Raw genomic sequence first — 19,262 nt, 5'->3', positions numbered from 1 at the left:
CAAAATATTGAAATTTATATTCTTTCTTACTCTTTAAAAACAAAGAAAAACAGAAATAAAAATCAAAGGCAGAAAAAAACGTGGTATCCTGTGCATACTGACCCACTACTCTGCGACATAAATACTGTTCTGGGGTCTAGCTGATACATCTAGTGTCACTCCATTGTAGAAAACTGACTTTCTCTCATCAGACAGATATCAATTGCAAAAAATCTGGTTGGCTATGGTTAGGACTTTATGCTGCCTTCCTCTTTATGTTATTTTGTGACATGAACTTATACAGGCCATGTGTATGCTGTCAGTCTCCATTAGTTCATGTGTGCAATGGTCCTTTTGTGCTTGAAAAACATTGTTTCCTGGGAGGCATTCCTGGGATGTTTCCACCATTGCTGACACTTACACTCTTTCTGTACCTTCTGCATAGATCCCTGTGCCTTGAGGAGAGAGGTTAAATGAAGACAGTCAATTTAGAATTGAGTGCTGCAAAGTCTCTCACACTCTCAATATTGTCCATTTTTATGTATCACTGTTAATTAACATCTATTGAAAAAGGTGGATTTCTGTTGAGGGCATATATATGCATGCAAAAACAGTTAATGAAAAATGGTGAAGGACTTAAAAGAACGCAAGATGGATATATGGGAAGGCTTGGAGGAAAGAGGGATGGCAAAATTACATTATAATCTCAACAATTAAAAAAGTTAATAAATTTAATCCCAGCACTCGGGAGGCAGAGGCAGGCGGATCTCTGTGAGTTCGAGGCCAGCCTGGACTACCAAGTGAGTTTCAGGAAAGGCGCAAAGCTACACAAGAGAAACCCTGTCTCGAAAAACCAAAAAAAAAAAAAAAAACTTAATAAAGTATGGCTGTTAATATCAGAGAATAGCAGTCTACAAAATTTTTATGCTTTAAATGGGTGGATTTTATGGCATGTAAATTAATGTAATGAAACTGTTTAAAAGAAAGGAAAAACAGGGAAATCCATGATACAACCCCCACATCCCTCCCTCCTCTTTACATAATTTCTTTGGGTCTCTGAATTGTAGCTTGATTACTATTTACTTAACAGCTAACATCCACTTACAAGAGAATCCATGCAGTATGTGTAAGACACATATTGCATGGATTCTGTGTTACCTCACTCAGGATGAAATTTTCTAGTTCTATCCATTTGCTGTAAATTTAATAATATCTTTATAACAACTAATACTCCAATGTGTAAATGGAGCATAATTATTCATCCATTCTTCAGTAGAGGTTCATACATGTTGATTCTAGTTTCTAGCTATTTCAAACAAAGCATCAGTGAACCAGGTTGAGCAAATATCTTGTTGTAAGATGAAAAGTTCTTTTGTTATATGCCCAAGAGTTGTATAGCTGGATCTTGAGTTAGATAGAGTCCAGGTTTTCTGAGGAATCACCATATTGATTTTCATATTGGCTGTACAAGTTTGTACTCTCACCAGCAAAGGTGGAGTATTCCCCTTGCGCCACATTTTTGCCACATGAGCTTTTTTGTTACTGATCTCATTCTGACAGATGTAAGATGGAATCTTTAAGTACTTTTGATTTGCATTTTCCTGATAGTTAAAGATGTTGAACATTTCCTTAACTGTTTCTCAGTGATTTGAAATTCTCCTATTGAAAATTCTCTGTTTTAATCTGTAGATCATTTTTTAAATTCAATTAATTTGTTTTTGGATATCTAGTTTCTTGAGTCATTAAAGATTTGGATATTAGTCCTCAATCAGGTGTGGAGTTAGTAAAAATCTTTTCCCATTCTATAGGATACCACTTTGTCCAATTGATGATGTTCTTTGCCTTAGAAAAGTTTTTCAGAATCATTAGGTCCCATCTATTAATTTTTTATCTTAGAGCCTGTACTAGAGATGTTCTGTTCAGAAAGTCATCTCTCAAGGCTATTCTCCACTTCTATCTGGTTCAGTGTCCTGGTTTTATGCTGAGGTCTTTGATCCATTTGGACTTAAGTTTGGTGCAATGTGACAAATATGGATCTATTTCTATTCTTTGACATGCTGACAGTCAGTTTGACCAGAAACATTTGTTGAAGATTCTGACTTTTTTTCAGGGTGTATCTCTTTCTTCTTTTTGAAAATAGGCTGTGCACAGGTATATGGATTTATGTCTGTGTCTTATATATCAACTCCATTGATGAGTGTGTCTGTTTGTAAGCCAATACCATCTGTTTTTTATAGCTACAGCTGGGTAGTACACCTTGAAATCAGGGATGGTGAGACCTTAAGCAGCTATTTTTTTGTTAATGATTTTTCTTTTTATTTTTAATCTTTTCTGGATTTTTCCTTTTTCCATATGAAGTTGAGAATTGTCCTTTCAAGGTCTGTGAAGAATAATATTAGAATTTTGATGGGGATTGCACTGTATCTGTAGATTGCTTTGGGCAATATGACCACTTTTACTATGTTAATCCTACAGACCCAGGAGCATTGGAAATCTTTCCATCTTCTTTTATCTCCTTCAATTTCTTTCCTCAAAGACTTAATGTTTTATAATACAAATCTTTCACTTTCTTGGATAGAGTTATGCCAGGATATTTTATATTATTTGATGCTATAGTGAAGGGTGTTGTTTCCAAGATTGTTTGTCAGTTTGTCACTTGTATATAGGAGGGCTACTGACTTCCTTCCTTCCTTCCTTCCTTCCTTCCTTCCCTCCTTCCTTCCTTCCTTCCCTCCTTCCTTCCTTCCTTCCTTTCTTTCTTCCTTTCTTTTTGTGAATCTTCCATCTAGCCATTTTACTTAAAGTGTTTATGAGCAGCAGGAGCTGTCTAGTAGGACTTTTAGGGTCACTTTCACATGCTATCATATCATCTGCAAATAATGATACTTTGACTTCTTCCTTTCTAATTTGCATACCATTGATCTCCTTTGGTTTTCTTATTGTTCTAGATAAAATATCAAATTCTATATTTAATAGATATGGAGAGAGTGAGCAACTTTTCCTTGTTCCTGATTTTAGTGGAATTGCTTTGAGTTTCTTTCTATTTAATCTGATGTTGGCTATATATTTGCTTTAAACTGCTTTTATTTTGTTTAGGTATGCCCCTTATATCCCTCATCTCTCTGGACTTTTACCATGAAGGGTTGGATTTTGTCAAAGGGCTTTTCAGAATCTAGTGAGATGATCATATGGATTTTTTCTTTCAAATTTAATGGTAGATTATATTTGCTAATTTTCATATGTTGGACCATTCCTGCATCTCTGGAATGAAGCTTCTTGATCATGGTGGATGATATTTTTGATGTGTTCTTGGATTAGGTTTGCAAGTATTTTATTAAACATTTTTGCACTTATGTTCATAAAGGAAATTGTTTTTTGTAATCCTCTTTCTTTGTTGGGTCTTTATGTGGTTTTTATTTGGGGGTAACTGTGGTTAGAAAATTTTTCTCCTATAGTTTTGTTGAAAATTCTTTCTAGGCCTTTGAGCTGGGAGTCTTCTCCTTTTTTTTTATTCATATTATACTTAGGTTTGGTCATTTCATAGTGTTCATATTTGGCTTATTTCATTTATTCATTTTTTCCAGTTGTTTATGTTCTCCTGGATTTCTTTAAGGTATTTTTTTCATCTTTAAGAACTTCTACCATCTTCATATAGTTCGTTTTAAGGTCTGTTTCTTGTGCTACAGCTCTGTTGGAATATTCAGGGCCTTCTGTGTGGATAGCTGACCTCTGGTTGAAGATATATTTCCCTATATATATTTGATTATGTTCTTAAGATGGCATCTAGGCATCTGTAGCATTAACACAGTAAAAGTGGTCATATTGCCCAAAGCAATCTACAGATACAGTGCAATCCCCATCAAAATTCTAATATTATTCTTCACAGAACTTGAAAGGACAATTCTCAACTTCATATGGAAAAAGGAAGAGAGCTACATAGTGTTCCCACCTAGAGACAGAAGCAGAAACACACAGTCATAACTGCTTCCTCTAACTAGAGGTCAGCCTCTTAAGCCTTAATTCATTTTACTTATTTAACAAAATATTTTTATAGTTTTGAAATATTGCATATTTCTTCTAAACAAAGACATTGAGCAAATTGTAAGAACCAAAATTTACGCTAGATAAATAAAGCAGTGGCAAATATGAAGGACAAATAAAACAATCCACAGCAGCACCATTTATCATACAATCATTTGATAATTTGGGGAAAATGGATGTAATGAGAATCTGGAAAACCTGTGGAAAGTCATGAAGATTATACTAGAAAACCGCATTGTGAGCTCTTTTCTTGTGTTAGTTCATTTAAATACTACTATCTCTGTTCAATACCCATTTAATAGAAGAGAAAATCGAAGCAGAAAACATAACATTTTTCTCAATTCACATAGATAATAAAGAAATATTTTATTATGCAAAATCAACTAATCTGAGTCAAATATACACTTCCTCCTCCATTATTGTATATTTCACTACCTTTAGGGCTAATTGGACAATTGCTTAACCCTTATAAAGGGGATGGCTCATTAACACAAGTATGTACACACTAAAAACTTCCTGCTATAATGGGTATGATGCAAGTTTAAAGAAATAAAAAGTCATTTTTCTTCACTAAATTACAGAGGAAAGAATTGTTTTAGCCAATAGAATCTCATTAGGGACAGGCCACATCCTCAGCAGTAATGGTGAACTCAAAACAAATCAAACTCAGTGGTATTTTGTTAGACTTTTAATCTCACATTGATTAGTTTGGGCATTTTTTTGTCTTATTATACTTTTGCTTGTATTTTATTGTAGATGAAATTCTAAATGGTCTTATTAAATAAGAAGCATAGAGCCAGATACAGAGTTAAAAGCCCAGAGATGGAGCAGTAGCCAAGAGCTGAGACTGCCTTATCTTACCACTTGCTGCTGTCGCTTCCCCAGAGAGAGAGACCTTCCTGTGTCCTGTCTTTTTATTGCCTTTCTGTTCTGCCTTCTCATTGGCTCTAAACCCAACCACATGATTTCCTCCTCACTCCCTGTTTTTACAGACCTCCAGGTCTTTGTGGTTGGTACTGGGATTAAAGGTTCCGGTCACCACTTGTCTATGTCCTTGATCACACAGAGACTCTGCCTGCCATTTGATCGGATTAAGGGTGTGTGCCACCATGGCTGGACTTCTGCTAAATGGCTTACTTTTAGCTCTGATCCCCAGGCAACTTTTTTTATTAACATACAAATAGAATCACATTTCAGCACAAATAAAATATCACCATATTTTATGGTTTCTAATTTTGTGTTTTGTGTGAATTTTAATGTGAATGTGTGTGCATGTGTGTGTCTGTGTATGCGTGTTTAACAAAAAATAAAGAAAAGGAGGCAATGAATTTGAGAGGCAGCAAAGAGGGTCATATGAAAGAGGTTGGGCAGTGTAAAGTAAGTGAGGAAAAATGTCATTATACAAAGTAAAGTCTTTTTTGCACAGCAAATATTCTATGTCTTTCTAATTTCTTTATTATTATTCTTAGCCATCTAAAAGTAAAGGAGTCTTTAATATGGTGAGTGTAGTTAACAATAGTTATTCTACACTTAGAATCTGTGGAGAGAGTAATCTTGCCTGTGATCATGAAACACAAAATAATACGGATTATATACAGAGATGGATTTATTTTAGCTTGATAGCAGTAATCACTTAATACTGTATACATATGTTAAAACACCAGGGTCCACATTTTCATTTCTTTTTACTTAGAATTTTAAATGTACCCTTTGGTGTGTATGTGTATGTTGTATATTATGTGCTCTAGATATTTATTCAGGTCTCAAATAGAAAACTGAATTGTAAGCATTTTCTTAAATAATTTACTTTACTTTAATAATATGGACATTTATTTAAAAGACTTTTTTCCCCTAGTAAGTTGCCTTTATTCCCTGGAAGAGGAAGCAGAAATGTCATGTGAATAAAATTCTTAACCATTTACCATTTTCCAATTACAATTCATATTTTTAGTATAATGATTCTTTTTATGTATACATCTGCTTCCTTGTTTATAATTATGATGGTGGATTTTTGGAGAAACATGTAACTTCATTCTACCCAAGCCATTTGCAACCTCTAGGCCAAACCTAGCTACAAATCCTTTCTTCTGTCCAATCTACTCTTTCCACATTAGACTCAGAACTAACAAAAGAAGTCCACATGCTCAGATATCATCTCAAGATCGGTTGACTAATGGCCAAGAAAATACAAAGATATAACTTATGTAAGTGATGAACACAATCAAGAACTTGAGAATAAATTCAGTAAGGAGAAACATTCATGAGAACTTAAACTGAAATGAATATAAATTGAAGAAACCAAGTAACTCAACTAGAAAACTCAAAGTAAAGCCTCAGAAACAGAATGAATCAAGTGTAATAGAAAACATCAGGACTCCAGGATAAAACAGAGTGCTTACAACAAATAAGCAAGGACTTTCAGCTATGGTTTGTTTGTTTGTTTTTTAAACACAGGAAAGTTACTATCAGGAAATGTAGGACTCCATGAGAACAAACCAACAAGTCTTCAGTTACAGGCATTGGGACAAATCCCAAGTCAATGTCAATGTCATGGACCAGATATCCAGCAAGTTCACAGAGAAACACTTCCATAACCAAGAAAAGAGACACCTAGACAGATATAGGAAACACACAGAATGACAAAGAGATGATCAGAAAGAGATAAAAAGATTTAAACTTCATTCTGATCAAGGGGACAGTTAACCAAGAAGGTATACCAATCTTAAACATGTAGCCCCCAAATTTGGGTCTTCCTATAGGACAAATCCAAATTGGTCTTAATAATAAAAACCTGGAGCCAGATATTAGGGTATTTGCTGAAAGATCAGAGAGACAAAGAAGCAGGCCACAGCCACCTCTCACCTTGTCCACTCCTCAGCTTGAAAAGGTCGTGCTCCTGTCTCCATCTGCCTTATTACTTCCTCTCTCAGACAAGCCATATCACTTCCAGATCCTTCTCCCAAGTGCTGGGATCAAAGGAGTGTGCCACCACTGCCTGGTCTCTATGGTTAAGTAGTAGCCAGCTCCTCAGTCGGATCTCCAGGCAAGCTTTGTTTGTTACAGCACAAACAAAATATCATCACATCTCCCTGTTAATAAAAAAAATGTATTGCTAGATTTAAATACAATGATTATCACCAATCTAATAATATTATATTATTTTATTATCTTCTTTCTCAAATAGACAGATAATCTGGACACAATTTTTTTTTTAAAAATCAATATTGACCACACATAAAATGTACTTAAGAGATATCTTTGTATTATTTCAACAAAATACCAAATACTTTATATTATATTCATCAGCACATGAACACTTTTCTAAAAAAGACTGAAAACTGGAACACAAAACAAATCTTTATGAATTTAAAAAAAAGTTTGGCCGGGTGGTGGTGGTGCACGCCTTTAATCCCAGCACTCGGGAGGCAGAGGCAGGCGGATCTCTGTGAGTTCGAGGCCAGCCTGGGCTACCAAGTGAGTTCCAGGAAAGGCGCAAAGCTACACAAGAGAAACCCTGTCTCGAAAAAACCAAAAAAAAAAAAAAAAAAAAGTTTGAAATCACCCACTGTATCTTATTTGAGTATATTGCAGTAAAAATTAACATTAAAAACATTAAAAATTAATGTTAAAAACAAATATCTAGTAAATACACAAGCAAATGATTAAGGCAATCATTATTCTATGATGAATAAGTCAGTCAAAGAAGCAATAACAAGAGATAGCTAATGTTTTCTGTAACTAAATGAAAACATAAAACAACAAAATAGAACTTCTAAGATACATTGAATGCAACAAGAGAAATTTATAGGATTAAGTATCCACATTTAAAAATCAGAAAGAACACAAATAAGTTGTTTAATGATACAAGGGAAAAAGTTGTAAAATTTAAAACATACAAAACCAAACCCTGTAGATGACATGATACAATAAAAGTTGGTGAAATAAAAACAATAATCTTTTTAAATGTCAATGAATCTAAGATATGGTTTGTTCAGAAGACAATAATATTGGAAGACCCTTGGCCCAGGCTAACCAAAAGAAAGAAAGGATCCCAATGAATAGAATGAGAAACAAGGAGGGAAACATTACAATAGACACAAAGAAATGAAGAACAATGTAGGGCATTATTTTAAAAATCTGTACTCTATTAAGCCTAAATCTAAAGAAATGTATGAGTTTCTCAACTTAGCCAAATTAGAAAAATTAAACTGAGAATTCAACAACTTAAACAGTCCCATAAAAATAGATTGAAAGATTAATAAAAAGACTTTCAGCTAAAAAAAAAAAAAAAAAAAATATCCAGGGCTAGACAAATTCACAGCAGAATTCTTCCAATGTTTCAATGAAGATCTATAGCCAGTACTTGTAGCAGGAATGTTAGATGGTCTTATTAATAAAAACAAACCTGGAGCCAGGTATTGGGGTGAATGCTAGAAGATCAGAGAAGCAGAACAAGCCACAGGCACCTCTCACCTCGTCCAATTCCTCAGCTGATCCTGTTTCCTCAGACTGGGTGCCTCTCAGCTGAACTGTGCTGCTCAAAAGCCTAAAAGCTTAACCAGGCTAGTTCCTGGTCCTCATGCCTTAAATACCTTTCTGCTTTCTGCCATCACTTCCTGGGATTAAAGGCGGGTGTCACCATGCCTGGCTGTTTCCCATGTGGCCTTGAACTCTGCCTCTGGAATGCTAGGATTAAAGGTGTGAGTGCCACCATTTTCTAGCCTCTGTATCTAATGGCTGTTCTGTTCTCTGACCCCAGATAAGTTTATTAGGGTGCACAATATTTTGGGGAATACAATACCACCACAAGTACTTCTTAAATTTCTTAAACTAATAAAGAAATAGAAAGAAAGAAAAAGCATACTCAAACCCTTCCATGAAGGCAATATCATTATAATAGCAAAGCTAGGTAAACTGGTAAACTAGGTAGATTGTGCCTACTAGTAATGACAAGGAAGCTATGCCCATGATACCAGGATCACAATAAATTTTGATCATATTTACTGTAATTCTCCTCTCCAACTTCCCCCATGTGCTGCTCAACATGGAAAATTATTCTAATAACTATTTCAGTAGTGATTAGAATTTATCTTTTGTTCAGTTCTGATATATACTCATCTACTGATAACTTTTTTTGACTAACTGGACTAGCAAAGAGCTCAGATAACTGATATTTAACCACAGGTTTCGCACCTACTCTAGACTGTCTGTGATATCTCAGCAGACTGTGTGGCTGATGAACCATCCCATCCCCTTTCCCATATATTCTGTTTTGCTTATCTGGTCACCATACAGTCATAATCTGCCATACTGGGGAGGTAATGAAACATTATTTCTGTCTGTTACGAAAAAGAAGCTGGCGAATAGAGTAGAACTGTCAAACACAAACATTCTACCTGTGTCCTAATCTTGAATCTGATGTCTTATCATTGGCAAGTCTTTCCAAAAAGTGGCTTAATACTTTCCCTTGGGAGACCATTTTCTATTTCACTGGCTTCCACCATCAACAAGAGATCATTTATGCATAGGATTTCTCAAATATTATTGAGGATATATTGCCTTTGAATTTGATGAATTATGCTTATCTTTCTGTGGGGTCTTAGAGTACTTTTTTGTAAGAATGAGTCAGCGTTTATTCTACCATGTTTAAGATGAGAACACAAGGGAAAAGGATTTGTTGAGCTGGAACAGGGATGGAGTGGGAGAGCAATGAAAGTGGTATCTTGATAAAGTGAGACATCATGGAGATAGGGAGAAACCTGGTGCTATGGAAGTTCCCAGGAATCCACAAGGACAACCCCAGGTTAGACTACTAGCAATAGTGGAGTGGATGCCTGAACTGGCCTACTCTAGTAATCAGATTGGTGACTACCCTAACTGTCATCATAGAACCTTCATTCACTAGCTGATGCAAGCAGATGCAGCCAAGCAGCAGGCCAAGCTCCAGGAGTCCAGTCAAAGAGTAGAGGGATTCTATAAGCTAGGAGCATCAAGACCATGATGGGGAAATCTACAAAGACAACCAAACCAAGCTAGAGGGAACTCATGAACTTTAGACCAATAGCTGTGGAGCCTGCATGGGACTGGACTAGGCCCTCTGCATAAGGAAGACAGTTGTGGAGCTTGGTCTGTTTCAGGGGCCCCTGGCAGTGGGATCAGGATCTATCTCTGGTGCATGATCTGACTTTTGAAGCATATTACCTATTGTGGGACACCTTCCACAGCCTTGTTGCAGGGGGCAGAGCTTGGACCTGCCTCTACTGAATATACCAAGCTTTGCTGACTCCCCAAAGTCCTAACTTTTCAGAGGAGGGGATGGGGAGTGGGTTGGGATGGGGGAAGACTCAGGGGGAGTGGAAGGAGAGATGAGAGGGGGATCTGTGGTTGGTATGTAAAATGAATAAAATATTTCTTAATAAGAAAAAAGATTTATTAACAAATGCATATCTTCAAAATATATCTTAAAATAATTTATGTATAACAGCTAAAGAACACATTAAGTTCATTATACAACAAAAGGCTTGTGTTAAAGCAAATGGAATCTATATATAACATATACATATATATGTTCAAAATAGTTCATATAGATTTATTAAGTACTAGATAATTTTCTTATGACTAGTGCATATAGATTATTGAAAATAATACAAAATGTACTACTCAAGAAGCTATATAACTATTAGTCATCAAGTTTAATGATTAAGAATATGTCTTCACAGTGAATATGTCCTTTCACAATGTTGGCCACTTTTATCTTGGTTATCTCACATGAAAAAAACAATAAAATATGTGAAAAAGTAGTACCAGTAATAATTTTGTAAATATTTGAATTTTACTTTTCTTTTACTGATGGCTTCTCTAGCAGTAATACAATAATAGAAAATTTTCATTGTGCTTCAGAAAACGAAAACTCTCAGTAAATACTGTTTTTCAGGAAAACATACATAAATATAAATGTCAGCTGAAGTAACAAGAGATATGTTCATTTTCACATTTTATTTATTTTGATGGGAAATTTAATTATGTATACTATGAAAACTAATAATCAACACTTACAGTAAAAAGCTTAGTGTGTCTAACATGGAGGAGACATTTTAATAGATCAATTTGTAAAAATATTGATAGCCAGTGGTTTAAAAATACAGTATGCATTCAAAGATTCAGAAATACCTAAGTGACAAATGTGCTCAATGCATGCAGCAGTTAATGTTTTTTTTTTTTTTTTTGGTTTTTCGAGACAGGGTTTCTCTGTGTAGCTTTGCGCCTTTCCTGGAACTCGCTTTGGAGACCAGGCTGGCCTCGAACTCACAGAGATCCACCTGCCTCTGCCTCCCAGCAGTTAATGTTTAATTAGCATTTGTTACTTAAGACTATGAATCAATAATAATTAAATAAGTACTAAGATAACACACTTGAAATTCAATCCAACTTAGCTCCTTATTTTGTATAATAGTTGCCATCTTCCTAGTGTCTAAATTCAATTACACATATTCACAAGATGTCTAATACAGCAGGTGTTAAAATTCTAAGCAGATGAACTGCTTCACCATATGAAATGATGTGGGGAGTTTGGAGAATCCATCATAATTGGCATACTTAGAGTTCTTAACTAATGCATTTATTAATACATATTAGGCTGCCATATGTGTATTTGTGAATTTATTTTAATTTAAAAATCACGAGACACATACAAGGAAACTTTGTTGCTTACCTGAGTTTTACATCTAAGAGGTCAAATGAAAGAGTGAATTCATGATGTGCCAAGGTATATTGCATGATTGAGCCCCTTCCTGTGTGAATGCCAAAAGAAAGGCCAAAATGTCAAAATTCATTGCTAATTCTTTTGATGTTCTGTTGAGTTTATATCCTTATGATCCCAACTCACAACTTACTGAGTTCTGAGAAATTTACCCATTGAAATGAACTAATTTATCATTGAGTCACATCACATGTCTTGTGATTTTTTTTTATCACTGGTATTTGTTACTAGAATAAGACATTCTATATACTCTGGTACACATTTTATAACAGATTTTTAAACACAAAATAGTTTTGCTAAACAAACACATCTTTTCTTACCATCTGTCTCAGAGTGGACACAAAACATTCATGGCAGGTTGTTAATTGCACTTTCTCACTTCAAGAAGAAATGATATTAATATGATGAAATTATAAAAATATTTTTCCAGTGAAATTACTCAAACGGTCACACAACATTTCTGAACTCGACATTGGAAATATAATGTTTAGAAAACTGTCCGACACACTATGATCACTATAAACCACAGAGGCTTTGCTACATTATTTTACTCTTAGAATTGCGATGATCATTTCTATAATTTGATATTTGTGGTGTATGTTGAGTGGACAATGAATTTTTTTAATACATAAACATCAATTCTATACTGTCCTATGCTATCTTTCTAGTCAATTTTTAACAAATGGGAGAGAAAACTATTGGAGTTGTAGTGATAACTATCATGTTGGCAGCACGTGGTTACAAAGTCAATTTTTAATTAGATGCTGTTCCAAAAGAAGGAGGTTGAGGAGAGAAGACAAAAAAACCTAAGGATTCTAAGAAACATTAATAACAGTCTATGCTACACAGAGTATAGAATTTGACTAGAACTTTGATGTAGAGAACATGAAAGAAAATAAACTGAGTTTGGGTGCCATTTTATTTGCAAGACACAGGCAGCAATTTTCATTTATTACAAACTTAAATTATGCTCATGTCGATAATTTTCATATCATGAAGTGGTTATAGCATAACCAGAGACACACTAAATCACATTCTGCATCATTATATTGCAATATAAACTATTTCATTAGTTTTCAAAAAAAGTAATTAACAATTGTATATTATTATCATTTGTTACTCAGAATTTTTATTTAAAATGATTATGACACATTCTAATTATATGTTACTTCTAATCAGGATTTGTAAACAAGATCACGAGCACATGAAAACTGTATATATTATGTAAAACATACTGAACACAATTGTCATTTCAGCATTTTCTCTTAAAGTGCCAATCAGTTTGATTTAATATTAGTTAAAAAAGCAATTACATTTAATTACCAGTGTAAAAATTCAAAATGTCAATTTTTTGCACCATATTGACTTAGATTTAATATTTGGAGATTGGATATATAAAGAGACAAAATGTATTTCCATTTGGTCACTTTAATTTTTGTGGAAATTATTCTATTTCTTCTAATATCTATCTATCTATCTATCTATCTATCAAATATGTAACACAAATTTTCTGAGAAAATTAAATTTAAAGTTTTGCTGATGAGGATATAGGGAAGGTGCTCATAAGAATGGGGGAAAGTGGACTACTTATCCACTGTTGATAAGGATGTAAATTATAGCCACTATGGAAATAAGTACAATATTTTCTTTAAAAAGTTAAAAATAAAATTATCATGTGACTTGGCAACTAACCCTAGGCATATAACCAAAGAACTCCATATCCTTACAGAGAAACCTGGCAAATTATGTTAATTACTACTCTTTTAACAATAACTTGGAAATGAAATCAAGCCAGATGTCCATTAACTGATATATGCATAATGAAAATTTAGTGGCTACACACAATGGTGTTTGATTCACTTGTAAACTAGTGACTTTAATATAATTTTTCTTTAGCTTTTCCCACATACACTAAATTAGACATAAAATTTAACCATAAGGGATGTTTTGTTATTATTGCTATCAAACATGTATTTGAATGAAAAAAATCTCCTTTTTTTTCTTACATTTATACCATGTAAGTCATCATGCAATTCAAATTTTAGAACACTGACTTCCAAATTTGAAATAATTAACAAGGATAATGTTTTAGTAATATTGATGGAAAGATGACATAAAGATTTTAATAAAAAAGTTTGTAATAATATTTCTTTCTTTCTTTCTTTTTTTTTTTTTTTTTTTGGTTTTTTGAGACAGGGTTTCTCTGTGTAGCTTTGTGCCTTTCCTGGGACTCACTTGGTAGCCTAGGCTGGCCTCAAACTCACAGAGATCCGCCTGGCTCTTCCTCCCGAGTGCTGGGATTAAAGGCGTGCGCCACCACCACCCGGCAATATTTCTAACTTTCCTGAAAAATTAGCTTAAAGAAAGAGTGGATATCCATGTTATGTTGGTTAGTGAGATGAGATATACAACATACAATGCACTTCTTAATTATAGGCAACTTCTTTGCTTAAAATTATTTTGTCCTGTGTATTTTAACTTCAAATTTAATTCATATTGAAAATAGCTTCTATTCTTTGAAGAAACTTGGGAACTGATTCTGGCTATGTTAAATTTTAATCAACAATTTATGAAAACCTGTTTGGTATCCTATCTAAATGTAAATTATAATACACAAATTTTAAAACAATGATTTTAGAAACACTATCAATATTTAAAGCCATCCAAGAATATAGCATGCTGCTAAATTAATTTTAACTTATAATTGCATATATTGATATTTACTGTTGTAGACGAATGTCCTATTCTAAAATGAGACATGTTTTTTATCTTATTTACCTCAAGCTGTGTTGACTTTCTTGTACATACAGCAAAAAAAGCCTAGTATTATTTCCATCTATCAATTTTCTTATTCGTTGTACTTAGAGCTAATAACTACTATCTACATCTAAAACATATTATCTACATATTCTAACTTTAACCAATTATCTTGATGCCTGACTTCTAATGGTATTCCAAAATACCATTCTGGCTTCTGGCTATTGTTTTCCATTAATCTCCATTTATAATCAATTAAAATTTGCTCACAAATAAAGCTTAGTGTTTCAGGTAAAGAAATGAGACAATAATTCAATACATAACCAACTAGCTAAAGTTACTGTACCTACAACAGACCGAGAATAAAAGGTAGTATTCACCTAAGAAAGAGGGGTAGAATTTGACAAGTTTTCTATAAGGTGACGTTCACCTGAATGTTAATTGTACAATTTTACTGGAAGAATGAACTGAATTCAACTTTTCAAAACGCAGCTCATAGATACCTTGGTAAACTAGTGGAGGGGAAATCTCTGACAAAGAAAGTCAAATGGGTCTTGATTTTGCATATAAATTACATCCTAATATCTGCCTGATTTCAAGGCTTCACATGTGCCAAGGAAACTTCAAGCACTCCATTTGTATCCAATAGACATTTTTAGTTAATGTACATATAATTAAATTGAAGTGATACTAATCTAATATGAAAAGTAGAAAATACTGGAATAGAAATTAGGCTATTCAGAAAATTAATTTGATTCCATTCAAGGTCTGCAGGCTACAAACATTTCAAAATTATGTCTTCTAAACTAAATTTGTTTTGTGGGAGTTTCTCTCTCTCTCTCTCTCTCTCTCTCTCTCTCTCTCTCTCTCTCTCTCTCTCTCTCTTTCTCTCTGTGAGTGTGTGTGATGTGCTTGCCCTTGGGCATGTAGAGAGGGCAGAGAAGGATATTAGGAGTTCTGCTCTATCATTCTCTTCCTCATTCCTTTGAGAGAGTGTTTCTCTGTGTAGCTTTCTAAATAAATAGTTTCTTTATCAATATCTGTGGATTATCTGTAATACCACAACATGGTGACTATTTTTGAAGTGCCAGGAAATGTCAGATGAAAAACATTTTTTGCTATCCATAAAGATAAACCATGGTGCACTGGATTAGTGATTCAGTGTTAGTAACGAATTTACACTCCTTTCTATGGGAAATATTTCCAGCTTATCCTTTCTCTACCCACTGGACGCTGAGACTGTTGTTGAAAACCTGTGAGGATGGAGACAGCACCACGTGGGAAATTATTCTACATATTTGACTAGATTATGCTGATGTTCTAGTTCTTCTGCATGCTAGGCTACATAAAGAGAGTTTACATAAACTTATCTTGTGAAGAATTCTCAAATTTTGTATGTTCATTTGCTTGTTAGTGTAACATTTTTGTGTAGATAGCTGTAGTGCATTTAGGTAAATGGTATGAAGATTTTATACCAACTTTATGATAAAGAATGTATGACAAACTATATTAATAAATGCAAGCCTGCCAGTGGTGATAGGAGAAACCACTAATGTTTCAGTGATAACACTATGGGATTATTTGCCCCTTGCTTAATTAGAAATGAACAAGGATTTGACTGGTAGCACAAAGAATAAAAGACACGTCCCGCTAAAAATATTAGCTGATCTCATTCTAACTCTTAATGTCAGTTTTAGTCTGAAAATTGTTTTTATTCTCAAGGGGGAGCTGGAATATGATCTACTTTAACATACCAAAATAAAATATAGTTTAAGAATTATAAATAGAATGAAATGCATCAGTTTAATGGGTGTAACCAACAGGGTAAATGTGAGAGAAGAGGAAAGAAATAAAGGGATATAGACTAAACATGTTCAAGTAGTATGTTACATGTTGATCTTTCCCATCATAAGTAAGTATTGTTGATAGGAGGTGATGTAGAGTCGCCTGATCACAATGATCAAGATGAAATCTTTTCACCACTAAGTATCTTTAAGAAGAGAAGAAGGAAAAAGCAGAGGAGGAAGAGGAGGAAGAGGGCAAAGATGTGTTACATTGTGCAAAACAAGAAAAATGTGTATACCCAAAAGTCTACGAAATAACATTTTCAAAGAAGAATAGATATCTTCATTTGAGTCAGAAAATAACTGTGAGATACAAGGTAAAAAATGTAAATTAATGGCATTATTTGAAGAATTGGAAATCACAATCAATAATTTTATGGTATTGATAGAAGGGTTCCTGAACCGTTTACTGCAATAAGTCCAATTCCCTTTCTATACACTGAATTTCCTTTGAAATAACCAGTCTTATAGTGTCTTATGAAAATTGGGATAAAAGAAAGCATTCATGAGAATATTATTGAGATATTAATAAATATGAAATATCCAAAACAACACTTTAATTTAATTATTATATGTATTTTACTACAATGAAAAATAAGGAATATAATACAGATAACTCATGTTATGCATTTTTAATATAATAAAAATAAAGAATCTAATATAGACAATCTCAGAAAGGATTGGGTGACTCCCTTGGCAGAGTGTGAGAAGAAATGTCACGATGAGTTATGATTAACAAGGAGATGAGTTTTTACTGACAGTGAACACATCATCCTGAGAGGTGTTGTCTCTCTATGCTACCTTTGAGATTCTGTGCCTTACTGTAACAAATAAAGTAGCTTGATGGATCGCTGTCATGTCCTTGTCACATTCTTTTGATTATTGTCAATCATGATCAATATCTTTTTTTATTCTAACATGTATTTGGAAATACCTCAAACATAGTAAGTTCTGATGAAATATACACATCCAATAGAGTGTGGTAATGTGTGTTATGTGTTTATAATAACAAGGATGTGTTCATTTGGGAGATAATATCAGAAGAGTGGATCAATCGATAGCAATGTTACTGAGCTTCCATTGCTCTACTGTAATCAGGATTGTTGTCAATGGAAGCATTAGTATATATTTATGTAGTTCAAGATAATAAAATTATAGTTCTATATTTCAGCATCTGGTATTATTAAAAGGAATGCAAATAAGATGTGCTTTTATTATGAATTAGAAAGAATTAATGCTAATTTAACTAATACACATAAATGCTTTATGTGCCGTCTATAATGTATCATCTTTCCTCTATATCTTATAAAACACATATTATAATTTTAATATAAGCATGAATTTTCCCAAATTTCAGATTTGATAATAGGGACAAAATGTTGAATTGTAGTATACATTCATTGCCTTTCACAGACAATAAGACAATTCATTTTTGTTCATTATTAAAATAATTACTATAATTTTAGGTTATGTTTCATAGGCCATTTGGATTCCTCATCACAGGCCAATGTACTGATTCACCAGTTTGGAAATATTAATCATTTCTGTTCTATGTGACTACCTAATTCACAGCTAAGCTGCTATAAAGAGATTTCATCTAACTATTGAATAATTCCATTCATTTATGGATTTTGTCTACTAAGGATATTGGCAAAGGGCTATGTTACATTCATAAGTGTATTAGTTATTCTTGTTTTACTGTGACAAAATAATAACAACAAAAACAGTACATGATCAAAGTTTCTTACAGAATGAATGGATTATTTGGGGCTTGATGCCAAGGTAGGCAAGAGTGGCAGCCAGAAGATACAGAGACCAGAGCAGCAGCTGCATGCTCACATCCTGAACCTCAAACATGAAGCAGATTGGTGTGCTGGAAATGACATGAAGTTTTTGTTTTCTGTTGTTGTTCCTTCCTTCCTTCCTTCCTTCCTTCCTTCCTTCCTTCCTTCCTTCCTTCCTTCCTTCCTTCCTTCCTTCCTTTCTTTCTCTCTTTCCTTTTTTCTTTCTTTTATATACCAACAGTAGTTTTCCCTCCCTCCTCTCCCCTCATTCCCTCCCCCCAGCTCCTTTCTATCACCACTCTCCCCATCCACTCCTCAGAAATGGTAAGACCTTACATGAGATTCAACAAAGCACGGCATATCAAGCTGAGGCAGGATCAAGCTCCTCCCATCTGCATCGAAGCTGAGCGAGGCATTCTACCATAGGGAGTAGGTTCCAAAACGCCAACTTGTACATAGGGGCCCCACAAATGGACCAAGCTATACAACTGTCACTGACATGCAGAGGGCCTAGGCTAGTCCCATGCAGACTCTCTACCTCTAGGTCTAGAGTCCGTGAGCTCTCACGAACTCGGGTCAGCTGTCTCTGTGAGTTTCCCCATCATGATCCTGACCACCCATGCTTACATAATCCCTCCTCCATCTTTTTAGTTGGTCTTCCAGAGCTCAGCCAGTGCATGGCTATGGATCTCTGCATCTGCTCCCATCAGTTACTGGATGAAGGTTCTATGATGACAATTAGGGTAGTCACTGATCTGATTACAGGAGAAGGCCAGATGAGGCACCCTCTCCACTGTTGCTAGAAGTCTTAGCTGAGGTCATCTTTGTAGATTCATGGGAGTTTCTCTGGCACCGGGTTTCTCCCTAACCCCATAATGGCTCCCTCTATCAAGATATCGCTTTCGTTGTACACCTTCTCCATCCTCACACTGCTTGGCCATCTAGATCCCTCATGTTCCAGCCCCAAATCCTCCCCTTTCTGGTTTCTGTAGGCATCCAACATGCAGGAGGCACACATATCTGGATGCAAAGTACCACATAAAATACATAAAAATAAATTTTAGTAAAAACAGATACCACATAGTTTTTGTTTTCTAC

Source organism: Peromyscus leucopus, chromosome 13 (assembly GCF_004664715.2).
Source record: "Peromyscus leucopus breed LL Stock chromosome 13, UCI_PerLeu_2.1, whole genome shotgun sequence".
Lineage (NCBI taxonomy): Eukaryota > Metazoa > Chordata > Mammalia > Rodentia > Cricetidae > Peromyscus > Peromyscus leucopus.
The sequence above is the reverse complement of the archived record's forward strand: the minus strand, read 5'-3'. Positions refer to the sequence as shown.